At 37.1% G+C, this 6,582-nt stretch overlaps 1 pseudogene; it reads right to left on the bottom strand.

Annotated features, from left to right (window-relative positions):
* Positions 1-436: 436 nt before the first annotated feature.
* The window catches only part of LOC108698920, a 29,478-nt pseudogene continuing 23,332 nt past the window's right edge, over positions 437-6,582 (bottom strand).

The raw sequence follows: 6,582 nt of genomic DNA, 5'->3' as shown, positions 1-6,582 counted from the left end.
TTGTGTCATAATAAAAAAACATTTTGCACCTTCAAAATGTTATGCATTTTGAGTAAATCTGGTGTAAATCTCAATTGAATCCATTTTTATTCCAGGTTATACCACAACAAAATGTGGCAAATAGCCAAGGGGGTGAATACTTATGCAAGACATTGTAGATTAGTCCATGCTAAGCTACTTGATTGTAATTAAACTATAGATGCACACAAGGGGAGGCATATTAGGTTAGGTTCATCTAGCATGTAATCCTGTAATAAATCTATCTGAGTATTGGGATGGAAAACTGCCCTTATCAAATCAAGTAATGGAAATTTACCTGAATCAGAAAAACATACAACGAACAAAGAGCATTTTTGTTAATGGAATCAACTTTGCTACAAAAAAAATGAACTATTTCCTATGGGATTGTATAGAATATAATAAAGACACAGAGGCATTTGTTTTTCAGTGCAGAAGCATTTGAGTGAAGTCTAAGTTTTTTAACAGATATAAACAAAATGATTCAAGTCTAGGACTTGAAAAAAGATGTACATATTATTTTATGCAAGATATGCCTGAAACAACTTCATCAAATAGGCTGTACAAAAAAATCCAGGCCAAACTTTCTTACACACAAACAGGTTTTTCTAGTTTCATGAGCTGCAATCAAATGCTGGAAATAGTTGCGCAAAATCTTTGTGGGTCTTTCGGTTCTACTTTTTTTCCCCCATACGTCAGTGACCAATTGTACTGAAAATCTGATGATGAGCCACATATAGACAGGTATCACACTTGGTTCACCCCAACATTAAAAATAAAAACTACAAGAACAAAGCTAAAACACATGCAACCATGAACACCATGATTGTCCTTTGTTATGTTCACTCTCTTCATCACTGCTACCATTACTGCTATCTCTTGATTGAGCTTCATCTTGATCAGGATCAGTCTGAACATTTTCTGCCCGATGAACATTGTTCTCCTTGTTACATTCTGATGTGCTTCCATTGTCCATGTTTTCCAGTGACTGTTTAATATTTGAAGGGGTCCCGTCAGTCTCCGATTTTTTTCTCCTTATTATCACACAGGAAGTTCTCCCAGACTTTTAATCTTTCTTCTCTTTCTCAAGATGTTTCTTCAATCTGTCATAAGAAATATTTAATTGTGAGGTTTTTTTTTTTTATTTTAATGAAAGCCAATTATATTTTTAAATGGGAGCATTAAAATAAAAATGGTTCACTTACTTTAAAAAAATTAATGAAGACACTGGTGTATTGTTTGTCATGGCAAAAAAATTATCATTTTTCTGAATAGGCTTTACCTTCCATGTACGTGTAATATTAAAGTATAGATTATGTTCATAAAACCTTTTTGTACTGATAAAACCACCAAATTTTGTTTTGTACTTTTGTTTATGCCATGTTGGAAAAAGTTATCTACTGATGCACAAGATTTGCCAGTGTACAGTGCTGGGGCAGATCAGGAAATAAAGAGGAGCCCCGTTTAAATGGAACAGTAAAGGCCTCACCATGCGTAGCACAGGGTACAATATCATTGCATTTGGTGCAGGATCTGTCCGTGGGCCAAACTGTTTGTATAGCATGCAGGACAGGTCTGTGTATGGTTCCCTTTAATTATCTAGAGAACTTAGTGTAAGAGTACCAGCTATTTTTGACTTTCTAAATCATCTAGCAAAGATTCTGCTGGAGCAGCACTATTAATCATCAGAATGCATGAAAAGCCTTTACTGAGGTATGAAGATTACAGCTTGCAATCTTACTATGCCTTCTTTTTAACTGTACATTAGCAATAATGACCAACTTAATGGGATGAATGAATACCTCCTTAGTTTTCAAAAAAAAAAATCTGGAACACTACACACATACATTTTATAATGTATTTAAATTCTCTTCTTCTAAGTAATGGTAATAAATGTATTTCATATTAGCTGCTGCCACAGCGAAATAGTTGTAAGATAGAAAAAAGGATACAAGAGGTTACTGACAGCCCCTTTTGGTGTTGTATTTAAATGGGCACAGATGATTTACCCTCTTAAAGCAGACTAATGACTACTAGTACTGTACTGTTTGCAGTCAGTCATATCAAATATTATGTACTATAAAACACAGATTTTCAGGTAGCAGGCAATCAATTAAGCCTTCCATGCACAAATAATGTTGATAAAAAAATCAAGCATCCTTTGTAAAAACAAGCAAATAAATCATCTGTCATGTCAGACTGCTCCGCTCATTCTAAATCAAGTCTATAAATTGTCACTGAACCTAATAGTTACATAAATCTTTTCAGATATTTTGGTGATCCCTCACTCACTGTGTTTAGGGTATCTCCAACAGAGTAGCAGCCCCGTCCAGCCACAAATCTTCCAAATCAGCTTTCAAATAAACCACAGCAAATTCAGTGTATCTTTATTTTTCACACAACATGTTTCGGATATAGATATCCTTCATCAGGTGCTCAGGTAACAAGCACCTGATGAAGGATATCTAAATCCGAAACATGGTGTGTGAAAAATAAAGATACACTGAATTTGCTGTGGTTCTCCAGCGTTTATTTGAAAGCTAATAGTTACATAGTTAAATCGGGTTGAAAAAAGTCAAAGTCCATCAAGTTCAGCCCCTCCAAATGAAAACCCAGCATCAATACACACACCCCTCCCTACTTTCACATAAATTCTATATACCTATACTAACTATAGAGTTTAGTATCACAATAGCTTTTGATATTATGTCTGTCCAAAAAATCATCCAAGCCATTCTTAAAGGCATTAACTGAATCAGCCATCACAACATCACCCGGCAGTGCATTCCAGAACCTCACTGTCCTGACTGTGAAGAACCACCTACGTTGCTTCAAATGAAAGTTCTTTTCTTCTAGTCTAAAGGGGTGGCCTCTGGTACGGTGATCCACTTTATGGGTAAAAAGGTCCCTTGCTATTTGTCTATAATGTCCTCTAATGTACTTGTAAAGTGTACTCATGTCCCCCTGCAAGCACTTTTTTTCCAGAGAAAACAACCCCAACATTGACAGTCTACCCTCATAATTTAAGTCTTCCATCCCTCTAACCAGTTTAGTTACACGTCTCTGCACTCACGCCAGCTCATTTATATTCCTCTTAAAGGGATACTGTCATTGGAAAAAAAAAAAATTTCAAAATGAATCAGTTAATAGTGCTGCTCCAGCAGAATTCTGCACTGAAATCCATTTCTCAAAAGAGCAAACAGATTTTTTTATTTTCAATTTTGAAATCTGACATGGGGCTAGACATATTGTCATTTTCCCAGCTGCCCCAAGTCATGTGACTTATGCTCTGATAAACTTCAATTACTCTTTACTGCTGTACTGCAAGTTGGAGTGATATCACCCCCCTCCCTTTTCCCCCCCAGCAGCCAAACAAAAGAACAATGGGAAGGTAACCAGATAGCAGCTCCCTAACACAAGATAACAGCTGCCTGGTAGATCTAAGAACAACACTCAATAGTAAAAACCCATGTCTCACTGAGACACATTCAGTTACATTGAGAAGGAAAAACAGCAGCCTGCCAGAAAGCATTTCTCTCCTAAAGTGCAGGCACAAGTCACATGATCAGGGGCAGCTGGGAAATTGACAAAATGTCTAGCCCCGTGTCAGATTTCAAAATTGAATATAAACTGGAGTCCAAAACTGCACTGCATACTCCAGATGAGTCCTTACCAGGGACCTATAAAGAGGCATAATTATGTTTTCATCCCTTGAGTTAATGCCCTTTTTTATGCAAGACAGAACTTTATTTGCTTTAGTAGCCACAGAATGACATAAACCCTTCAAGATTCATGAATAATACCAAGATTCATGAACAATACCCACAACATTAGACACTAATCCAAGGGTGCCCAGACTTTGCCACCCTATGATCTACTCTTGCCACTTGCCCTCTGTCATGAAATCTACCTTAATAAAAATAGTGTGCCATCTACAAGAAAAAGTAGAGATGGTCTGTCTGACAGCCCCCACTGATCTATTACTAATAACTACCTCCAGGAGAAAAAAAAAACAGAACAAAACCAGATGCACTGCACTGCGTGTGGGAGGGCAGTGAATAGTCTGCACAGGCTACTGCTTAGGTTATTAGGAGAGTTAGGTTATCAGGAGAGAGATTTGCTGCTTATTTTCAACGTGCTCTCTGCTGCTGTTCAGTTGCTATGCAGACCAATGTACAGAGACCAGGCCGTGACAACTTTCTATTCTGAGGTGAATCTACACGGACTTCGTTCAGGAGCAGCTGCACTCAAAAGCGCCAGTATGTCGAGGGGAAAACATCAATCGCAGTCTACCAGAAATTTTAAAGTGGTTGACTGGTAGACCGCAATCTACGTCTTGGGCACCCCTCCACTACTCTGTATACCATTTTGCTGGTATTGCATCACGTAATGAAGAACAGGGAATGCCACCACTCTGGCTACAAACACAAATAGCTGGAAATTAGGGGAAATATTTCATTATTATAATTATTATTATATTAGATTATAGAGAGTTGTATTTATGATATCAGATATTAAGAAATTGATTACAATTCAGCCTATAAAAAGCAGAAACACAAAGTTATTGCTTATTGCATAAAATTAGCTCTGGTTGCTTTGGTATTTTTCTTTTCTTGTGCACTATACTGAACATTTCACATCGCCTTACACAATTTCACAGGGAAATGCTATGCTCTGCACCTCTGGCTAGTACTCTCAAATTAAATTGCTTTAGACCAATTAATAAATAAAAGAGGCAGTATACACCAATATACTCTTATTTGCTATTAACAAAATAAAGAGAGCTTTTGCTAAAAAATTGATTCTATTTTAAATTAAACAGGAAAGTATCCCCCACAGCTTTGCACATCTCTACAAAACACATCACATAAAACAGTCCATATGTAAAACACTTTCACCTAAACATTTAGGTGGTTACATGAAAACTATATTTTTCTAGTACCAAGTGCCCATACAGAAAAACTGCCATTTTAAAAAGCCCGCCCTCTGGCTCATATGAAGCACTGTGCTCACACAAACCTAGGGCAAACATTCATGCTAGGTTGCATCAGCAATGAATGGACAGAGCTGTGTCTTTTATACCCACTTCCTGTTACAGCCTCATTATTTCCTGTCAGGAGATAAGTGAGGAAGCACACAGACCATCACAAATTGGTGGCGCAAAGTAAAATATATCAAAGAGCAATATTTACAGATATGTATCTGGTCATTTTGCAAGATTCGTTGCTAGTTCTTAACAAACCTATAAATGTAATAAATATGTATTCAGTAGGCATAGGTTTCCTTTAAATTGGCCTAAAAATATCTCCCTTCTCTGGCAAGTTCCAGCTCTCTCATGCCAAAAATCTTCACCCTCATCTAAAACAATATATAGGATTAAAGGCGCTATACAACACCATTAATTAATTCTCATGCTAATATCATCAGATAAATGCAACCAACTCAGCAGAATATTTAACCCTTTAGGAAACAAACTTTACAATTTATGTCAAAATGTCTCCTTTTATCTTAATAACCTTGAGTGATCCCCATCTCTCTTCCTACAATCACCCATTATCCCAACACTCCACAACACTCCCACTAGAACCATGATGTTATTCCTCACAATGCTTCAATAAACCAGGATTTTTCAGTTCTCAGTTCTGATACCGGCCCAAAACCTCGTTCCACTTACATACTGCAAAAACATGTTATAATACACACAACGATTAGCTACTAGAACCATTAATAAACTGCCTGGTCTTATAGGGACTATTGATAACCAAAGAACTAAACTCTTTCTAACATCCAACATTTATTCTTTTAACATTTATAAATCCCCTGTGAAACTTTATTTTCCCTTAAAGGAGAAGGAAAGGCATCCTGCACTTGGGGGGTGCCAAATGTTTTCCACTTTGAACACCCCAAGACAAGCCTAGGTATAAAGTCCACATGCCTATTCTTTTGACACTCTCAGTGATTTTGTAGAGCAATGCATTTAACTACATTAAGGGGCCCATTTACTTAGTTCGAGTGAAGGAATAGAATAAAAAAAACGTTGAATTTCGAATGATTTTTTTGACCATCGAATTGGCTACTTCGACCTTCGACTTTGAATCGAACGATTCGTACTAAAAATCGTTCGACTATTCGATAGTCGAAGTACTGTCTCTTTAAAAAAAACTTCGACCCCCTAGTTCGCACCGAAAACCTACAGAAGTCAATGTTAGCCTATGGGGAAGGTCCCCATAGGCTTTGGAGCCATTTTTCGGTCGAAGAAAAATCTTTCGATCGATGGATTAAAATCCTTCGAATCGAACGATTCGAAGGACTTAATCTTTCAATTGAACGATTTTTCGTTCGATCGAACTATTTGCGTTAAATCCTTCGACTTCGATATTCGAAGTCGAAGGATTTCAATTCGGCAGTCAAATATCGAGGGTTAATTAACCCTCGATATTCAACCATAAGTAAATCTGCCCCTAAATGTGTCTTCCTCTGTTATCGTACTAAACTCCTTCTCCCTCAAAGCTTCAGCCTCCATTTCAGAAATTCCATCACTCTTGTGATGTTTCACCTAATACA

This window comes from Xenopus laevis, chromosome 8L (genome assembly GCF_017654675.1).
Source record: "Xenopus laevis strain J_2021 chromosome 8L, Xenopus_laevis_v10.1, whole genome shotgun sequence".
Taxonomy (NCBI): Eukaryota; Metazoa; Chordata; class Amphibia; order Anura; family Pipidae; genus Xenopus; species Xenopus laevis.
The sequence above is the reverse complement of the archived record's forward strand: the minus strand, read 5'-3'. Positions and strand labels throughout refer to the sequence as shown.